Consider the following 22,959-nt stretch of genomic DNA (forward strand, 5'->3'; position numbering starts at 1 on the left):
AATTATAAGTATTTTTACCATTATTATCGCTGAAGTACTTACAACTTCGAAATCAGGCTCATAGTAAGCATGTTTGAAATTTGAAAATAATTGGAACAATTTCTAGATGGTTTATATTATTATTTTCTTGAAATGATTTACGTCGCGTCACCATCTAAAGGTTATTGGCACCCGAAGCTTTTTTCGGTGCACAGCCGGGCTTCCACGACAGTGTTCTCTAGTTACAGGCAACATTGTCCATCACCGGGCAGTGAGCTGTGTAAAAAGCTTCTAGGAAGAGAAAAATCTAAGGGTCAGCAGCACCCATATTTTTCGCTAAAATTCGGTAAAGAATTTCGTTCAAATCTGATTGAAACGAAACGATATATAAACGTTTGAATTTTGAACGAATTTGAAAATCTCCAAAACTAAACCTCCTATATCCATCACATAAACTATATTTACTAAAATATTACTATTTATATCAGTTATAGAGCTAACTTTTCTCTACAATTCGGTAAAGATTACATTGAAATCTGAGGAATACGAATAGAGATATAAACGTTTAAAATTTGAACGAATTTGAGAACCACCTAACTTTACCCTTCCATATCTCATTATGTATTATCGCTAAAACATTGCAATTTATTTCATTTCAGTTATAGAGCTAACTTTTCTCTATAATTCGGTAAAGATTACATTGAAAGCTGAGGAATACAAATAGAGATATAAACGTTTAAAATTTGAACGAATTTGAGAACCACCTAACTTTACCCTTCCATATCTCATTATGTATTATCACTAAAACATTGCAATTTATATCAGTTATAGAGCTAACTTTTCTCTATAATTCGGTAAAGATTACATTGAAATCTGAGGAATACGAATAGAGATATAAACGTTTAAAATTTGAACGAATTTGAGAAGCACCTAACTTTACCCTTCCATATCTCATTATGTATTATCGCTAAAACATTGCAATTTATATCAGTTATAGAGCTAACTTTTCTCTACAATTCAATAAAGAATTCATTGAAATCTGAACAATACAAAGAGAGATATTATTATTATTACTGCTATTTCTATTATTATTATTATTTATTAAAACTGTCCGGTAGAACAGTCAAAAAACAGCACGAAACTTTGATAATCCCTCTCTTTCTATAAAATATTGAATTCCCAAATATTCTTTAGATCATATCAACGCAGATTTCATTGAAAATATTGCCAAAAATTGGCAAAATGGAGTTATCAGAATTTTTTATTTTTTGCTGGCACATCGTCAACTTGGTCATTAGCAGCACCGTTTCCTCATCTGTCTTGCTGGGAATGGCACCACCTCTTTCCTTGCTACGCTCTTTATGGCCTCCACTGGGGAAGAAGTGGTATGGAGTTGAAGGATATTGGAGCATTTCCCTCCTCATCAGTCCTTTGGCTATCAAATCTGAAATTGTTGATGTTGTTTTTGTTGGTGTTGCTGTTGTTGTTTCTTTTTTTTGTAAACATATTCGTAATGTAGGTGTAAAATTTTCGTTTACATTACATCTGAACTATCGCTTAAGTTGGAAATCCATTAGCGGCAAGTTAGTCCCTAGATTTAAAGAATAATAATCCCATTTTCAAGCAGAGATATTATTTTAGCTTGTAAAAATGAAATTGTTTCATGCTTACAAAGCTAGCTATATCACATTACGGACACAATGCTAGGGAATGGAAACAACATTCTGAGTGGAGTTATCCAGACACCCCAATTTCTCTTTCTTAAAAACTAAAGAGATATAAACTTTTTCTTTAAGCTTAACAATACAAGAGAAAATACAGAAATTTTAATTTTTAAACACAAAGAATGCACAAACTTTGTGCATCTGGAAAAAGTAGAAGAAGAATATCTCGTGTTTTTCATTGAATTATGTTATGGAAGAAAACAGCCTATCGTAACCATTTCTGTATTTGGCCGGCCTGCCAACTGGACCATAACCATTTCGCCGCAATGCAGCATCACCCACTCATTTAATATTTCGGACCCTTTCTACTAAATTATTCACAATCATAAATAATTTGTGTTGTTCCCTCTTTGAAATGTTTATATAAAAATGAATAAATAATAATTCTTAAGAATACTTCTTAGTTGCAAAGTTTTACCGAATGTTTACTTTGACTTTGTTTAATTCTTACTGATCTAATAAACTTCATTTACTCCTCTTAATTACTTGCCTATCTTTATTCTTTGTATTATTATTAATTTAAGATGATTTTGCATTCAGTTGAATCAATAACAATAACTTTGATTTAAGGTGATTGTGGCCATTTAAGTAGCTTGTCAGCGGCAGTCGTTTGTCACCGTACTACACTTTACCTACGATTAAAGCAATTAAACTCTTCGTGGAATCATTTAATCGAACACAAATAAATTTATGAACATTTGATAAACATTTATCAAAGTGGTAATTGTAATATTTGTAGTAAATAGAATATTCAAAGAAATAGGAGGCTGTGGGATATTAGAACAAATTTCTTTTGTATTTTGTAATAATAGTAGATTTGATAATGATAATTGTTTGATAATATGTACTATCGCTTAAATTATCAATGAAGTAAGGTTTGATAATCTATAGAACAAGGCGTAAAAAAAAAGTGATTTCATAATCAGTTTTGTCTTCGATTGTATTGGCAGTAATTTTTGTTTGTAAACAGTTTTTAATCTTATACTATTATCTACAATGGGATGCCTGTCTCTTTTATACTTAAGTATAGTTACTGTTTAGTAGTTCACTTCTTGCACCTGCAAGGCCTCTCCAATGTCTTTAGTTTGGCTTCTTCTCTTGGCGCAGTTTTTAGTTTTAATACTTTCATATTCTAATTAAAAGGTTTCTCTAAGTAATTTCTGAATGCAATTTGGTTTCTTCAGTATATTTTATAAATTTTTTTTTCTTGAAATCAGCATTTCTGTTGTGTTTTTAACCCTCTTAGGCATTTTCTAGATTGGTTACTAAAATAAGCTGAATTTAGTCTCAGAGACATCTTTCATTTACCCAAGAGATTAGAACGTTTCGGATCTCTCAGCATCCAATCCTTAGTCTCATTTCAGTTTTGAGGAAAATATCCCAATTCAAGGCGGGTATACCAATAGTTATTTATTTAACAAGTGTGGAAAGTAGTACTTTTCCTCACGCGAGGCAGGGTTTGCACGCACGAGCGAGCGAAGCGAGGCGAGTGCAAGTGCAAATTGCCGAGTGTGAGGAAAATACTTTACACTCGAGTTAAATATTATATTTTTTCTGCAACCATTTATTAACTAAAAAAATTAAAAATTTCATTTTTACAGTCTACAAAAAGTAATTTATTTATTATAAACATTTATTGTTATATTACAATTATTTACATTACTTATTACATTTTCTGCTGTTTCTTTTATTGATGGAGTGTTTTCTAAACAGGAATCGCAAGAATCCATTTTAAATTTCTATAAGGTAACACTATAACCTTTTTAACTGTTATAATTAAAAATATCTAATTATTTATTAAAGTATTATTTTTATTTCTATATTCCTTTCAATTTTTATTTTATTTTTTAATATTCGTTTTTTAATTATTTAGTTACGTTAAATAAGCTTATTAAAGTTTTACAGAAAATATTTATGTTAATAACAAAACTTCTTATATCAAGGAAGCACAATAAAGTTTTTCCACATACTAGTGCGGAAAGTGACACTAATGGGAATTTTTCCCTACTAGTGTGGGAAGTTGGGCATTACACAGCTGATTTTAATTGAGTAATGAGAACTTCCCTACATGGTTGCAGAAAAATAATATTTGCTCGGAGCTCTTTTTTTTTACTGCCACTCTCTGGATACAGATAACATTTCTCCTCCATCACCTACTTATATTTGTAAGAAACTCCTAGGAAAAGAAAAACTAAGGGCAGTAGCTGGATTTGAACCCATGATTGCCACGTCAGACTCCAGTATAGCTAACCTCTTTAAAAATGAATTCTACAAAATTTAAATCCGTTTTGACTACATGCTAATTTTTATTCATAATTGTCGGTAGTACACAAACTTCGTGTTTAACCAAATTGTTTATGAATTCTTATAATTAGTTGAATTATGCGAAATAACTTGTTAGTTTAATAGAATATGTCCTTATTAATTTATAACGATAAGGTTTATCTTGTGATAAATTTTATGAACTTTGGTCTTCATCAATTTTTTAAATTTTAACAATGATTTACAATTTTTTTCCCCCCTTATAATTTGAAACATAATTTCCTTTACTAAATTGAAATGCATTTCCTCAGTAACTATAATACTGTAACGTTTGGCAACAATCAATTACTATTGATGTGTATTTATAACATGTTTGTTTCTCAGCTGTTTCTATTGTTTCCTGTTTCCATTGATTCTGATTTGTTATTCCACCAGTTACACCATTATCTGACCTTGCTAGCTTTTTTTTATTTTTGATTAATTTTTTTGATTTCACTGATGATGTCACATTTCCTTTTGTTAGTTGTTTTTAGTTAAAAATAAAACTTTTTTTGTATTAATTTTACCCACTAACGGAAATAATTGTTACTAGTGTTCAATTGTTTTATTCTCAACTTTAGTAATTTTCTGGTTCAGCTGTAATGTGCTTCTTCTTTTTTTGGAAACCTAGCTTTAAAGTCCTTTTTTATATAAAATGAAATGTGGAGCTTGAACTATGAATTAGATGGAGTGAAGCTCTAAAAATCTGGAACCCAAAATTTAATTAAAAACTTCTGTATATTTTTTCATCCTAATTTCTCATTTTTTCTAATTCAAACATGGTTAAAATTTTGCTAAATTCTTACTTACTGCTTTAAGTTAACAAAAAACCTTTAGAATGAGTTGAAAATGACCAACTGTTTTTTTTAAATAAATATTTGTGTTTTGTTAAGTATGTAATGTGCAACAATGTAATGTGTATTTTGGATCAGTTCCAGCAATTGAAGTTAAGTGTATTTCCATAATATTGAGGAGGCGCTTTTAAAATGTTGTTATTTGAGTTTTTATTTTCAAGTTAAAAAGGACAAATTGAAACGTTTAAATTAGTTTATTTTTTAAAACGTATATTTTGATGACTCGGGGAATGATTAGTATTAATACAAATTTTAAGGGTTTATATTGTTTGTAACAGATGTAAAATTAATTTTAAGCCATTTTGTGTATGCTTCAGAACATCTAAAGCTCTTAACATTTGATTTTTCTTAGAAATATCACTCGGAAAACGACTTATTTCCCGATATAAAGAAAAATACTAGCTTTACTGCCTTGGCAATATTTTTAGTAGAAAGGGGATGAAAAAATACATAAAAATGACCTATCGCGTGCTCTTCTTTCTCTTTGATAACAAGTTAAAAAATTGAAATATGATTAATAAATACCAGATTTTGAAATGGCCTAGCTACCTTTAATTTTGAAGATATCGAATTGCGGTTTCCGGTTTCTTTCATAACTTTTTATACTCTTTAAAACTGTGTATATGAAAATGGGGGTCAACTGCGAACCCTCACACTTGGTCGCGCGTCAGCCGCGTATGCTGGCAGGAATCTAAAATCAAGTCACATATTCTGAAACTAAAGGTGACGGGCAACAAATTTTTCTTCTATTAAATTAGAAATGAAAAGTCAGTTCGCAAAATCCCAGTTTTCTGCATTTACACCCCTCTGTTCGGGGTATGGTTTTATTAAAAACCAAAAAAATCCATATGATCTTGAAGCTCAATAAATGCGCAACTTTTTCTGAAATTATGTGATTCCTTGATTCATTAACCATTGAAAAAATGCAGTTGAAAATTTTAACAAAAATCATCGAGAACGAAATTTTTAGACATTCAAGTAAAAATTTCATCGTTTAAGAATCGTTTTGAGGCTCTGTACCAAGCAGATTTATAGGAAATTAAATGCTCTTTCGTATGGAATAAGCATATTTGTTGTAGGATAAAGGATAGAAAAGTTTACGGCCGTTTTTATGGTGAAAAACGCGAATATCGACGGAAAAGTTAAAAATGCAAATATCTTGCGACACTATTGAGAATCGGGCCAAAGTTGTTTCGACCACTCCTCTGTATACACACTGTATATGTACAGGGTGTTCATTTTAAGACGGCTCAAATGCATTTCATGCTTAAACGGTTGTTCTGAGCGAAAAATGGTAGAGGAAAAATTTGTTGCCTGTCACCTCTAGTTTCAGAATATGTGACTTGATTTTAGATTCCTGCCCGGAATCGCGGCTGACGCGCGACCAAAAGTGGGGGTTCGCAGTTGACCCCCATTTTCATATACACAGTTTTATAGAGTATAAAAAGTAATGAAAGAAACCGGAAACCGCAATTCGATATTTTCAAAATTAAAGATGCTAGGCCATTTCAAAATCTGGCAAGATATTCTTACCGTAATCATAGGTCAAGAAGTCTTGCAAACTGGGTACATTAACATGATGTGTTGGTTGCTTTTATTTGATGATAAAACAAATTTATCCTGATTCACCCACAACCATTACATTACACTACATTTTTAAGATCTTTAATTATTATTATTTTTGTTCTTTGCGTCACAAATAACATTTTTTGCAGTCAGATTACCTCCCAAAACGTGTATTTCTGGTGGAAAATTAATATTGAAAACCGTTCACGAGTTGATAAAATAGTAACTTTGATCTTAAATATCTCGACTAATATTGGCGGCATCGAAACGAGTACAACGTCATTTTTCACAATTTTTTATGTAGTTTTCACAATCATTGTCAAAACCAGTGGTCCTTATGAAACCTCAATTGGGTTTTTGGCCGTAACTCCGCTAAAAATAAAGATACAGCATCGGGGGTGGAAAATCTGAAAACTAGACTAAAAAAAACATATAGTTTACTTCATGGGTTTTTTCGAAATTCCGCTTTTCTAAAAAGTTATTTGCGATTGGTGCGTTTTAAATGGATCACCCTGTATATTAAATAAATAATTAACTTAATTATAAATATTTCTCTTTTTTTTTAGTCTTTACTTTTGTGATGTGTGGACACACGCCACGAAAATTATGTTTCGATTTTTCAAAATTTTGACACACTGAGCTCAAAAGGTTCGCCATCACTGCACTAGTTCGTAATCACTTAGGAAACTCAGTTGTACCAAATATTTGCCATAACAAAATAGCCAACACTGTCGTTAAAACATGACAATATTTCAACTTCTTAACTTTGAAGCACTTAAATAAATAGTTAATCCTACATTCTGCGTGTAGAATTAAAGATTCATACATTTAAAGTGGGGCTCAGAATACACATGTATGGTGTTATAAACTTTAGCTTTTCACTGAGAGCCTTATTTCTAAATAAATTAAACTTTAGAATTGATAAAGTTGAAACTTTTGACTGTTTCCTAGGTATATAGTTAAAAGGTTCATCACTGCATTCTATATCATCGCACTAATCCACCCTTTTGTTTATACTTAGATAACAAGATTTTTTTTGTTTTTCTAAGAAAATTTTGTGCATTCTCAGTGTTTATTCAGTGTTGATTAGGTTTACATTGTTCATTGTTTGTTTTTATTAACAATTGTTTCCTTATCACCCCAAATCCGATTGCTTATTATGTAAATTACTTTTTCCTTCTTTCTTTATACCTCTCTTCTAACTTTGTTTGTTTTAATAAAAACATAGTGGCAACATTGAAAATCTTTTCTCTTTTCCTTTCATTTTGTTAAGAATTAGTACATTGAACTTTGTTCTATTAATATTTATGTATATGTTTGAGGGCGTTTAATTGTTTTTGTTTAATATTCTTTAGTATTAATTAATTAAAAAGTGATCTTAATAATAATGAGAATTTTATACTATAAAAGAGTACACTTCCTTTTGACGTGAATACGTCTTTAAATTTGAATCATATGGTGGCAATCCAAAAAATCTAATGATAACAAATTCGGGGGATACAGTTTGGCATTATAGTTTCGTATCTATCGTCTACATCCAAAATTAAATTAGACCACTGGATAGCTAAAGGATCAAAGAATTCATTACGATAAGCGAGGACTCTGACGCATCGCGCGCGGTGGTGGGAGAAGCGCCGCCATTTTGAGATAATGTTGCTGCGTATCGAGATTTGCAATTAGTATAACTTTTGACTCGGAGAAGCTACGATGTTCGTTTAAGTTTTAATCGTCAGCTGTCGTCACAATCTATCGATTGTGTATAAAACGTTAGTGTAAAATAGTGACAGTTAATATAATAAAGTGTTAGAATAAAAAAAATATTATCAAAAATATATAATGTCGGCCTATACGCGTCGAAAAGCCAAAACCAAATACAGAGATCGTATACGGTTGGAGAGAGGCTTCTCAAGAACAATCGAATGGTAAAAGTCGCAAAGCCGGTGGAGTCGCCATATATCGCAACATCAATAGCTTCACTGATTGTAATAGAGTTAAACATTGACATTTCGGAAATTTATTTGGAAATGAAAGACGCAAAAGCTGGTGATGTTTGTCTAGTAAACGAAAAAGGCCATGGCATCTTCAAATTCGTACTCGGGTGTGTATATATCCATCCGGGCACAGCGTTAGCAGAAATTAAACTCTTTATGTTAAGATCATTGTTAAAATATTCCAAAAACCTTTCTAAAATTATACCCGATTAAGAGCCTGATCTTACTACACTAATTATGATAGTTGGAGACTTTAATGTTGATGTCTCACAAAACCGTCCATTGCCCGACTTCATGCTCAGCGAGTTCAATTTGTCTAATATTGAAACTTCTCCAACAACGTTAGGTAATGCCTATATTGATTTAACGCTTACCAGAAATCTCGGATGTATCTTGTATGCCATTTGTGTCGTACTTTTCGTGTCACAGACCTATAATTAATAAATTTATATTGTAACACAGTAATTATTTGTTTCGTTGATTTCATCCTAAATACATAAATACAAATATTTTATATTCAAAATATAACCCGTTACGTAAACGTATTCACGTACAACACACGGCCGTGTCCATGACACAGCCACAGTAGAGCTTTTTTTTTTATACAGAATTGTGATCTTGACAGATTTTAGAAATAGAATCTTCAAAGAAAATACAATACATTAAATTTTGAGCTCACATAGAGTTGTTTTTGTTTTGTTTTTTTTCCTACATTTTATTCCCACTCGTGTGTGTGAACAATAACAGCATCTCAAAAAAAATGAAAATCAATGTTGAGTTTAAGCTTAAATTTAATTTTATTTTATTTTTGGTGAACCACCAAAAGACTTAACCATAACTTGGCCTTAAAAATATCGTCAATCCAAAAATATCGTCAATCCAAAAATATCGTCAATCCAAAAATATCGCCACTTTACAAAGTACAAAGTATTTTCTAGTTTAATTTTTGGAAAAATTTGAAAACTAGTTACTACAATTTTCTTTTAACCTTGACTATAGGCAATTTTCCGGCCAGTATGTTGTCCCCTTCCAAACACTTCACCCCCAAGTCCTTAACCCTTCTCCAAAAATGCTAGTGAAACCAATCTATACTTTATAGAAGTCTGCCAAGAAATTATTATGAATTGTAATCAAATTAGTTAGTTACTCCAAAAAAAAAAACAGTTTAAATAATTTAATTATCCATTTTGTTTTATAATTTTTCAAGGATTCATTAACTTTTAGTTCTATTTTTTGTAATTTATCATTTATATTCTTAAAAGTTTGTTCAGTTTGTAGTTTCATTATTTAATTTATCTGCCTTCATCTGAAAATAGGCACAAGGCCAAAATATTTGACGTCATTCTACGTTTAATAGGTTTACATTTTTTTTAATTTTTTTTTTTTGAAGTTGAATTCCTAGCGGGGGGAGTATTATTTCAGTTTTTTGGAAACTAATTTCGGATTTTTTTGAATCCATAACATTTTGGCTTATTCTTGTTTATAGTTTCTAAAGATTAATCTACTTCATTATTTCGTTACTCCAAGCTATTTTCGAAATTTTATTATATCTTTCCATAGATGGAAATTTGAAATGACAGATGATTGCTCAAAACACTAAGACAAAAACTAGAAGTGCCGAGGTAAGAAGCTCCCTTGGTAGAGAGCTAAGGGGAGGCTAGCTGCTAGATTCGAACCCGGGTTTTTTTTACGCGTGGGAATCCAGGATGCCAACCACCCAGCTAATAATATCCCTTTCTTCTAAATTATTGAACCGATTGCAGTGAAAGGTTTAATATTGATTGCCATACCTTGAGGGTAGTGTTTACACTTCCTCGTCCAGTTATCTTGCTCGCCTACGCCTCGAGTGGGCAAAACCTGGACCCCCAGGTGAGTGAAAACTGCCCACACTTGTACGGAGTAAAATAATTTCGATTGACTAACTGCGGTGAATTGTCCCAGATAATTGCTCTTTTTTTTTTCCTGTTTATGTAGTATTAATTGTTTTCCTGCATAACCAAGAACTAATTATTTTATGGACATGTTACCTAATCATTTCTTCATCAAACAGTTACTCTGTTGATGGAAATTTTTAGTTTCAATAAAGTAAAATTGAAATGCAGATGTTCTGAGCAACTAAATTTTGATAATTAGTTTGTTATTTTTCCCTTATCCTTCAGTGATGTTCAGTCTTAATTTCTTGTTCATGAGAGCAACTCTCTGAAAAAAACTATCGACAAGATTTGAGGTCAGTTTTTGCGATGGTTTAAAAGAGAAAATATTATATCTATATGTAGGTTATAAGTATCATAACCTCATTCCAATTGGAAGTCGTGTCTCAGGATATAGACACGCTGTACAACCTGGAGAGTCTGCAGGTAACTTGCTTATGTTTCCCTAGTAAAAGGGGAAGAGATACCTAACTTCATCGGTTTTATGTTTAGAGTGTAGCTTCCAAATTATTGGAATAATTATAGAGAGTTAAATAATTAATATTGTGCAGTTAAGGGATAATATTTAAGGATATTTTTACTTTCTCGTCCTCGGCTACGCGATTGTGGGTGAAATCTGGATATGATGAGTCAAAAATCAACTTTCCACACTTGTGAGAAGTTAATAACTAATAATAGTTAATAATTTAGCTAATGACTAATAATTTTAAACATTTATACGGGAGAATTCTTTATTATTATTATAATTTTTTAAATATGGGGATAAGGGGGTTAGCGAAATTTTTGTAACAATTCTAGCTAACATAAGTAATAAAGAGCTCCTCTATCTTACTCGCAACTAACTTGTAAAGTTAGGAGAATGTTTTTTTTTTTAAATTTACGCATTTTAGGAGCGGATCTCATTCAACAATCGTTAAAGATCTGGCTGTTGCCCACCTTTGCTGAAATAGACAGTCGTATTCCTTGCAGTTATCATGGAACAAGGCAGTCTTTAAATATATACAAAATTACTGGAAAAATGTTTTGATAATCTGGAATCTAAGGAGGTGAAAGGCGACCTAATAACTCATTTTTCAAACTTTTCTTTGTGAAAATTTTTGATTTAAGGAAGGATTCTGGTGAAAAGATGACCCTTACTTTTCTTTCTACCCAAGATACATTGCTACAACTTCTCTGCTCATAGTTTTTAGTATGTAAATGTTGGTATGCTGCGTATTGTCCGAGTTTGTTTACTGAATAGGTTAGGCTCATAGTCAGCAGGATAACAGTTTTTCTACCTACCAGTTGTTCGCCTAGGGGAAATATGATGTATGTTTTTTACTTGCTTCAAAAAAATTAGTTCCAACGTAGACGTTCTGGTTTTTTAAGACCAGGATGTAGAAAGTTTAAAGAGAAAAAAAGGTATCTAATTTGCATAATACATAATTCTTCATTTTTTTTTTCTTGTCAGAATTTTATAGACTTAAAATCCTGTATGATGGAACAGGTGGTAATGGAATGTCGGCCTTTATACCAGACCGCCAAGTCCAACCATTGGCTTGGCAATCTCCCCCCATTGTCTTAATGCACCTTTCTCTTCTGCAATGTAGAAACTTAAGTGTGCACACAGTTCTTTAAAAAAAGTGGTGAGGGAAGGAAGAGGGAGTCAAATATTGCAATTACTTTGTGCGTCAGTAAACAACCAACGCCCGCATTCCGACGCATTAATTGGTTGCCTAGATATTTATTTTTAATGACAAAATATTTATAAATTATGTATACAAAAAAAAAATGTTTTTGTTTCAACTCTTTTTTTGGGGGACATAATTACAGTGAAACACCACTTAACTCAGATTTTGAAAATGTGGTGAATTAAAATTCTTTAATTAACGAATAACTGAGCTAATTTTTAAAATTAAAAAAGATCAACAAAAATAATGATTTATTAATAAAATAATATAAGCAAAAGTAAAGAAATTCCACACACTTTATGGCTTGGTGGAACCGCCTGCCGGAGGTTGGTAATGAGAGTGAAAAGAAATAAAAATATAAACAGAAAAGAAAGAAATCTATCCAAATTATAAAAAATAAATAAAAACATAATCATACAAATATATACAATAATACTTGAAATAATCCAAATGTTGTAGATAATTAAATAACTAAATTAAATGAGGAATAAATGAAATAGAAATAACAGTTAAAAGAGTGAGAGAAAAAAATACAAAATAAAAATAACCTCATACAAAAATGAAAATAGGAATAATAATAATAATAACATTAAAAATATAGGGAAGGGATTAGCTATGGGGTTAGCATACTGGACTCCCACGCGGAGGTCCCGGGTTCGAATCCAGCAGCTGACCCTTAGATTTTCTCTTCCTAGGAGCTTCTTACAGCTCACTGTCCGGTGATGGACAGTGTTGGCAGTAACTAGAGAACACTGTCCGCAGGCCGGCAGTGCACTGGAAAAAGCTCCGGGCGATAATAACCTCAGCTGTTGATGCGCCAAAAAAAAAAAAAAATCAAATAATGTATATACAGGGTGTTCATTTTAAGACGGCTCAAATGCATTTCATGCTTAAACGGTTGATCTGAGCGAAAAATGGTAGAGGAAAAATTTGTTGCCTGTCACCTCTAGTTTCAGAATATGTGACTTGATTATAGATTTCAGCCCGCATACGCGGCTGACACGCGACCAAAAGTGAGGGTTCGCAGTTGACACCCATTTTCATGTACACACTTTTAAAGAGTATAAAAAGTTATGAAAGAAACCGGAAACTGCAGTTCGATATCTTTAAAATTAAAGGTGCTAGGGTATTTCAAAATCTGGTTCTTATTAATCATATTTCAATTTTTTAACTTGTTATCAAAGAGAAAGAAGAGCACGCGATAGGTCATTTTTATGTATTTTTTCATCCCCTTTCTACTGAAAATATTGCCAAGCCAGTAAAGCTAGTATTTTTCTTAATATCAGGAAATAAGTCGTTTTCCGAGTGATAGTTCTAAGAAAAATCAAATGTTAGGAGCTTTAGATGTTCTCAAGCATACACAAAATGGCTAAAAATTAATTTTTCAACTGTTACAAACAAGAAGGTTTAATAAATTATTTGGTAATGTTGGGAGAGTTGCGTTTAATTACCAAAAAAATTGGAAACCTGCTGCCACATATTTAAGTGATCAATATCTTTCATGTAAAGGATCAAACTTATTCCTTAATTTATCAAATAATGCACTTTACTCAACTTGTGAAGCTTGTACTGTGCCTTCAAAGGTGCCTCCTCAGATACAGATAGCAGTTGATAACCTCCTGGCTGACCTGGCTTGCGAACCAGAGGAGGCACCTTTGAAGGCACAATAGTACTTCACAAGTTGAGTAAAGTGCATTATTTGATAAATTAAAAAATAAGTTTGATCCTTCACATGAAAGATATTGATCGCTATAGCTCTTGATTTTTCTTAGAAAAATCACTCGGAAAACGACTTATTTCCCCGATATTAAGAAAAATACTAGCTTTACTGCCTTGGCAATATTTTTAGTAGAAAGGGGATGAAAAAATACATAAAAATGACCTATCGCGTGCTCTTCTTTCTCTTTGATAACAAGTTAAAAAATTGAAATATGATTAATAAATACCAGATTTTTAAATAGCCTAGCACCTTTAATTTTGAAGATATCGAATTGCGGTTTCCGGTTTCTTTAATAACTTTTTATACTCTTTAAAACTGTGTATATGAAAATGGGGGTCAACTGCGAACCCTCACTTTTGGTCGCGCGTCAGCCGCGTATGCGGGCAGGAATCTAAAATCAAGTCACATATTCTGAAACTAGAGTTGATGGGCAACAAATTTTTCCTCTACCATTTTTTGCTCAGATTAACTGTTCAAGCATGAAATGCATTTGAGCCGCCTTAAAATGAACACCCTTTAAATATTCGATTTATTTTTTTCAAAGACTCATCTACATTTGAGGTCATTTTCGACCGTATCCTCTTTTTTTCAGAGCACCTGGCCGGTCAGTGTTTTCTAGTTTTAGATGTCTTATCATTGGACAATTGACCTTTATGTAGCTCCTAGAAAGGAGAGAAAACTCCTGAATAGGGAACTCAGGAACTTATTAATCCAGTACGCCTACTACTGGATCTCTTTTTATTTTGGTATTTGTTCATCATGTTATGGTACAGCTTTTTATTCAAAACTATTTTTTTATTCAAGATAATTCGTTAGAGAAAGAGATGTGATAAAAACCCTTCTTTAAAGTTGCATTTTTAGGCGCATTGTTCAGTTTCTAGCGTTTTTTCATGTTGTTAAGGTCACCGAATTTAGAGAAATAATAATCATTGTAACAATCTGAAAGAATTTTTTTAATATTTTTATTCATTGGTATTTGAGAGAATGATAATTAGTATAAGAGACCCTTTAAATTGTAATAACTAAGGAACGGATTTTTATGTATTTAAAAATGCCAAATATTTAACTAAAATATGCATTTATTTTCGTCAATTATGTGGAAAATATGTGATTTTCTTAAAATATTTTCTGGAATATTTAAGTAAAATGGACATTTTTTTTTTTTTATGAAAATGGATTTTTTTTGGGGGGGGCAAGTTATAATTATTTATACAAGAAAAGAATATTTTTACAATTTATAATAATTTATTAGGAACAAAATAATTTGTTTTTAAAAGTTATAATGATTTATACAACAAAGAACATTTTTACTATTTATAAAAAGATGTGTTGAATTTTCAATTTTGAAAACTTCACTCTTCGAAATTGTTTGCAACCACATGAAATTTCAAATGTTGGAACGTAAAGTGACGACGATCTGGGCGTAAGATGGACTTGTAACGACTAAAAGATCGTTCAACATCTACAGATGTTATAGGTGCCTTGCTGAAAGAAGTTATCTCGTTGGTTGTAAAGGGTACACGATGTTCTGAGGTGACTTCTGTTCCACTGATAATATCAGAAATCTGGCAGATGGTCTCCCACCCTTTGTTCTTGCTCAGTACTTCTACCAGTTTTGATCTGATCAGTTCTCCCTTACTCCCAGGTATTCCTTCCACCTTTTCGATGACTTTTTTAACGTTGGACACGTTTTCTGTCAGTCGAACATTTTGGGACTCAAGTTGGGTAATGGCTTGTGCAAGAAATACGCAATTGTCAGAAATGAATGCAAGGTCGTTCCTTAAATTAGGTTTCTCGAATAAAGACTTGGCTGTATTTATCGCTACTGCTTCGTCTTCGAGATGTGAAAGGACATTCTTGATTTTATTGTAGTTTTCATAGTAATACTGAGCTGCTTCCAGCCAAGTACCCCATCTTGTCAATATTGGTTCTGGTGGAAGGCACAAGTCTGGATAGAGATCTTTTAGCATTTTAATGCGACTTGGTGCTTTTAAAAACACTTTTTTAACCACTGTGATTCACAGTCTGTGGTTCACAGTTCCTGTCAACCACCTCCCAATTATGAAAATATGCCCAAAATGAAAAATATGTACATATTTTGATTAAATATGTAGAAATATTTATTTATTTTAATCAAATATGTATAAATATGCGATAACATCCAAATATGTGAAATAAAAGTAGGCTCAAACGGCTTAAAGAGTGTCAGTATGAATACTTCTAGTTGAAAAACGTCTGTAAATTGCCTAGAAAAAAATATGTAAATACATACGAATCCGTTCCCTAGAATAACAATCACTTGTTAAAAAAACTTTAAATCTATGTGTCAGAGGTTAAAACTAAATTCCGGCATAAAGCCATCTTTTAGTAGTTCTAAATAAATCTAAAAATTTATATCCAAAAAGAAATTAACCAGAATAAGTAGATTGAATATTACCGTTACTCTACAGTTTCACGTCCAATTTTTCAAACATTCTCCAGAATACTGACTGCCATATATGGTAGTGAGTCAGACCGGGCGGCCCGTTGTTGACCAACGGCAACTATGTCACCATCTGGTTCTGGAATGATTTAATTTGTTTTTATACGTATATGTGTGTGTATCTGTAAAAACAGATTTATTTATTTATTTTTAAATTATATTGGGAATTTGAGTTGCTCTGAAATTCTGGAAATCATATTTTGCTAATTCGATTAGATGATTAATTATCTATTTACTTGCTTTACACCTTTTTTTCTCCTTAAAAAATAGTTTCAGCTAAAAAAAGTTGAAGTATACGGGTTGATTAATCGACAAAACGTACACAAATCAGCTTTAAAAATCTTGAATAGGAATGACAGCTAAATAGTCTTTAAATAATCAGTCAAATTTGTAACTTATTCGCAAATAATTTTGGTTAGATTTACTTAGGGGCCGTACTTAAATTACGTAACGCAATTTAAAGAGCTTTTTAATCCCTCCCCCCCCCGATGTAACAGATCGTAACAAAATGTCAACCTCCCCTCCCCCCCTAGCCAAATGTACGTAATTTTTTGTTATGGAATATCGTCATTGCATAGTATTTAATTAAAATCAAACATATATTTTTTATTTATTACTTATTTAATTACATTATCACTTAGTATGAAGGTTGGCTATAGTAGAATTTGGCGCGAAAAATATCGTTAGTATTTTTCCATTAATGACCAAAAAATTATAGATTCAATTGGAAAAATTACGTACAAGCATTAAAAAAAACCCTCCCCCGAACCATAACGAATGGTAACAATCGAGCCTTACCCCTCCCCCCTTGCGTTCGTTACGTAATTTAAGTACGGCCCCTTACACAGTTTCCTGTAAAACCTAAGTGAGACCCCCCGACAACGGTAAAACCCATTGACAATCAGTCTAGTCCTGGTAATGTCTTGTATTTAAATGTTGTAGTGACCAAATTAAGGAAATAAATCTTTAGAAGTTTCCTAAAAATTCACTAAAAACAATAGAAAAGGCAGTAAATAGTTATTTATTTAACAAGTGTGGAAAGTAGTACTTTTCCTCACGCGAGGCAGGGTTTGCACGCACGAGCGAGCGAAGCGAGGCGAGTGCAAGTGCAAATTGCCGAGTGTGAGGAAAATACTTTACACTAGAGTTAAATATTATATTTTTTCTGCAACCATTTATTAACTAAAAAAATTAAAAATTTCATTTTTACAGTCTACAAAAAGTAATTTATTTATTATAAACATTTATTGTTATATTACAATTATTTACATTACTTATTACATTTTCTGCTGTTTCTTTTATTGATGGAGGAGTGTTTTCTAAACAGGAATCACTAGAATCCATTTTAAATTTCTATAAGGTAACACTATAACCTTTTTAACTGTTATAATTAAAAATATCTAATTATTTATTAAAGTATTATTTTTATTTCTATATTCCTTTCAATTTTTATTTTATTTTTTAATATTCGTTTTTTAATTATTTAGTTACGTTAAATATGCTTATTAAAGTTTTACAGAAAATATTTATGTTAATAACAAAACTTCTTATATCAAGGAAGCACAATAAAGTTTTTCCACACACTAGTGAGGAAAGTGACACTAATGGGAATTTCCCCCCACTAGTGTGGGAAGTTGGGCATTACACAGCTGATTTTAATTGAGTAATGAGAACTTCCCTACATGGTTGCAGAAAAAAGTCTTTTAACTTAGTATTATAACTCTGTAAATAGAGTCACAAGACTATTTCGAAAATTTTACCCACATTGGTAGAACAAATAAGAGAAGCAAGAAAGAGATAATAGAATAATTTCTTTAAAATATTTTAATTAATTTACAACGATCTGTTTGCAACAAGTCAATTAGATTAAATGTGATAAATTTGATGAATACCGTTAGTTAACATGTGCGAGAAACATGGACGCTTCTGATTCCAGGAAGAAGGGTTAGTTTATTTAGGGGATAAGAAGTTCAAAAAGGCGGGTCGCAGCAGCGTTTTTAGATTATTTAGAATGAAATGTGTTAAGAGCTAGGTCACAGAGAAGTTAGATTTTCAAATCTTATTTGTTAAAGTTGAAATGATTTGACCTTATTTTGACTTTAAAATCATTTGGCCGTAAAGACAAGTTATTAAGAAGTTAATAAAATTAAACAGATAAAATGTGCGAAAGGATATAAATAATACCAAGAAAAATTATAAACAAGTTTTATATTTACACTTATAAAATTATATTTAATTTTCAAATTGCAACAAAATAAACAAAATTTAAATTCTCTTATCTCCCATTTTATTGTTTACAATGCATTACATTAGCAGCAAAACTTTCAAAGGTCCTTGACATTATGATTATATATGCTGATAAAAGTGTATTGTGTCTACAATATATGTGTAGTTTTAAATAATTAATTCAGAAGGCTGTTTGTGTTGTTGGCAAGTTTAACATGCGGTACACTCAGGGCGACCCAGGAGTGGTTTAGTTGGCCGGATTCGGCCTTGCTGCAAGGCTGTATAGTTTTTGCTCTCTCAGAAACCTACTGACCTGCACCGACACACAACAGCTGCAATATTCCCTCACAATACACTAACTGATTCTTGTATATATTTTTACTTTACATTCTATTTTATCATAAAAAAATAATAATAGTTTTATTTTAGTAAGATTACTAATTTTATTTTATTTATTTATTTTTTGCAGTATTTGATTATTCGCGCGATTAAAAATTGCTTATAGGAAAGGGATTTAGATCAGTGTTTAGCACACTAAATCCCTGTGTGCAGAATCTGCTGGCCCTTAGATTTTTTCTTCCTAAGTAGGAGCTTCTTAAAGTTCACTGTCCGGTGATCTGCATAAAAGGCCTCGAGCACCAATAACCTCCAAATGTTTGACATGCCTTAAAAGGAATAAAAAAAAAAAAAAAATACTATAATAACTTTTGAGACTTCCTAAATTTGTGAAACCAGATGTGTATTTCATAAGACTTGTCCATTAAATGATTAATGCAACTGCCATTTAAATTAAAGATAAAATGATTGAGGTAAGTTGGTAATCGTGGGTTATACATTACAATGTAGTTCTCCAATCCACTTCCGCTTCAAGTGGCAACTATTAAAAAAAAAAAAAAACACTTTTTTCTGCAACCATGTAGGAATGTTCTCATTACTCAATTAAAATAAGCTATGTAATGCCCAACTTTACCTCACCAGTGGGGAAAAATTCTCATTAGTGCCACTTTCCTCACTAGTGAGTGAAAAAACTTTATTGTGCTTCCTTGATATAAGAAGTTTTGTTATTAAATATTTTCTGTAAATCTTTAATAAGCTTATTTAACGTAACTAAATAATTAAAAAACGAATATTAAAAAATAAAATAAAAATTGAAAGGAATATAGAAATAAAAATAATATTTTAATAAATAATTAGATATTTTTAATTATAACAGTTAAAAAGGTTATAGTGTTACCTTATAGAAATTTAAAATGGATTCTAGTGATTCCTGTTTATTTTTTTTTAGTTATTAACCCTAATGGTTGCAGAAAAAATATAATATTTAACTCGAGTGTAAAGTACTTTCCACACTTGTTAAATAAATAACTATTTCGTCGTACACAAAGTGCATCAAATCTAGTATTATTGGTATAAATTTAGAAAAGAAAATCCAATGAAGGTTAAGAGATTGTTATATTCTTAAGAGCTTTCATTTTCTTGCTCTTGCCTGTAATACTTGGAACTATTGCAATCGTGTCAAATTTTTATTTTTTATTTGGAGTAAAGATAACATTTTATTTGCCACGTGAGATGGAAAGTAGACACAATAAAAAAGAACAAAAAGCAGTTGTAGACGGTAGACATTACGGCCAGTTATATAGCAAGAGTAGGGCTAAATTTGGAGCCGGTGTTATGGCGTATCAGCTGTTGCAGCTGTGTGTTGGAACAGGGCTAGGTCATGTACCCCACTACTTCAACACATTGCCAACATGGCGGCCACCAGGCATACCACCGCTCTCTTACGTAAGTAATAGCAACATCCTTGTTAGCCGGCAACCAGACGCCAACACTATGGGCCACATTCATCACTTTCTGTGTAAACGTCTCTTTTTTTTTATTATTAGAGCAAAGTAAATCTTATTTTTTGTTTTATACATATATATCTGCTGTAATCATTGCGAGAAACAAAATTTTAGTATTCAATTTACAGTTTTTTCTTACACTGTAATTTAGGTAATTAGATTTTTTTGAAATCCTAACACGAATTTCTACGTAAAAGATAAGTTGTAGACATCTTATTATTGATTCATTTAAATTTAAGGCACTTCAATAGTTGAGGTCATTGGCACACCTGGAGCATTTTTCCAGTAACCTGCCGGCCTTCCAGACAGTGTTCTTTTGTTTACAACCAACACTTCCGGTAATGTGCTACCAGCATCACTTCCGGTCGTCTCTCTAACCAGTTGTACTAATTTTATTTTGTTGTCAATTAACAAATTTACTTTAAAATCAAATATTTTTTGGATGAAAAATTGTTTTGAAGGAAGGTTATGAGATTAAGGTTATGGCATACTAAAGCTCACAGTTGAACAATGTGATAGTTGCAACTTTATGGTGGCCCATACTAAAAAAAAAAAGCTTCGATTTATTTCCTAAAACTAATTTATATCCGGTTTTTTCGGCCCTAGTTTAGACCAAATGCATTTCAAATTTAATAAAAAGTAAAAAATTTGTCTTATATTATTTATATTCCTTGAGTAACTGCTTCTTAACTCACAAACAAAATGACCTCTCATCCAGAAGAAATAGTTATTTTTATGCAACCATGTAGGAATGTTCTCATTACTCAATTAAAATCAGCTGTGTAATGCCCAACTTTACCTCACTAGTGGGGAAAAATTCCCATTAGTATCACTTTCCTCTCTAGTGAGTGGAAAAACTTTATTGTGCTTCCTTGATATAAGAAGTTTTGTTATTAAATATTTTCTGTAAAACTTTAATAAGCTTATTTAAATTTATTTTATCTAAATAATTAAAAAACGAATATTAAAAAAATAAAATAAAAATTGAAAGGAATATAGAAATAAAAATAATATTTTAATAAATAATTAGATATTTTTAATTATAACAGTTAAAAAGGTTATAGTGTTACCTTATAGAAATTTAAAATGGATTCTAGTGATTCCTGTTTATTTTATTTTTTTATTTAATAACCCTAATGGTTGCAGAAAAAATATATTGTTGACCTCTCATCCAGAAGAAAAAGTATTTTCTATCACCCAATATTCCTGACTGGCACCTCTATAGTTAATAGAATCGATAAAAATTCAATTTCAAATCAATGCTACCACTACAACATTGTAGGTAAATTAAATTACAGAATGCGGGTGGTGGAAAAATGATTTTTTTTTTTTTTAAGTGGAATAAATTATACGCTGTCTGATTTATAATTATAGGTTTGAGTTAGTGTCGACATGTTCAAATAAAAAAAAAAATATATATATATGGAAGATATATTATGATCACGTGAAACACTGTTACTCCACAATGCCGTAGCAGAGAGGTTACACCAGCTGATAGTTGTAAACAAGAGATTATTACATTGGTAAACAGGCCACCCGCGCACCCCTCTCCACCGCGATTACCCATCCCACAACCCAGAATACTACGCCAAGGTCTTTATTGTCTTACTTTAGTGTGGACTTCTATCGTGTGAGTCATTTTACTCACTGGTTATGTTCGTTAGTTGTTCGCTTCGTTAACTTTTTCTACTACGTAGCTACTTTTTTTTTCTGTTAAGTGTCATTTGTATTTCCTTCAGGAAATTAATACCAAAAATAGCATGTGACGTCATTTCCTTCTACATTTAATAATAACCTGATGAGTATTATTTTTTTTTTTATACTTACAATTATAATTTTAATAACAAAAGAAGTCTCGCAGATTTTTTTTCATCTTTAGAATTTCACAAGTTTTGATCTTTTTTGTCCAGAACCTCATAAACTCCCAAATTGGAAAATCGCAGATAGTTCAAATTTGATATATTCCTTTTGATTTTACCATACCCTGTAATAATGCGAAAATCAGTCCAACAAGGACGTTCTATTAACGAAATTTTGGTTTTGTTTTTTCGTTTTTATATTTGTTTCCAATCAAATCATACCAATATTTTTTGAATTTTTCGTTTCCGGTTCATTATTTAATTGTTTTTCCTCCTTCCTCGGGAGTTCCTTTGTTTTTGAGAAGAGTTTAATTCAAAAACTACTTTTTTCCCCCTTGGCCGTTTTGCGTGAAATTTATTTCAGTTTTTATAGGTTCTATAAATCATAAAAATGTTCATTTTATAAGTTATTCAGGTGTTGCCATTGTGGCAACTATCGCAAAAAAAAATCTTGTTAAAATATTGAAGCCAGAGCTAACTTTTTAGAGTAATACGAGGGTCGTTTGATAAGTCCGTGCAAAGTCAGAGAGATAGCACCACTGGCGCGTATCGAGGTTATGTTTAGTTAGTAGCATCTCTTGGAAGAACACACACCAAGTTTCAGCCAGAACGGTCTATTTCTTTGTGTTTGGCATTCGTTTGAATCGAGGAAGTCGAGTGATTTTCAAAAAATGGACGAAAAAGAATTTCGTGTGTTGATTAAACACTACTTTATGAAAGGCAAAACGCCTCAGGAGACTAAAGAGAAGCTTGATAAACATTATGGTGACTCTGCACCTTCGATTAGAACAGTTTATAAGTGGTTTCAAAATTTT

The 22,959-nt window shown here is 31.5% G+C and overlaps 1 protein-coding gene across 9 annotated transcripts in view; it reads left to right on the forward strand.

The window, feature by feature from the left end:
• The window catches only part of crp (transcription factor cropped), a 150,616-nt gene that overhangs the window by 95,022 nt on the left and 32,635 nt on the right, over positions 1-22,959 (forward strand). The window lies entirely within an intron of this gene.

This window comes from Rhodnius prolixus, unplaced genomic scaffold, assembly GCF_049639745.1.
Source record: "Rhodnius prolixus isolate KJV_2025 unplaced genomic scaffold, Rpr scaffold_10, whole genome shotgun sequence".
Taxonomy (NCBI): Eukaryota; Metazoa; Arthropoda; class Insecta; order Hemiptera; family Reduviidae; genus Rhodnius; species Rhodnius prolixus.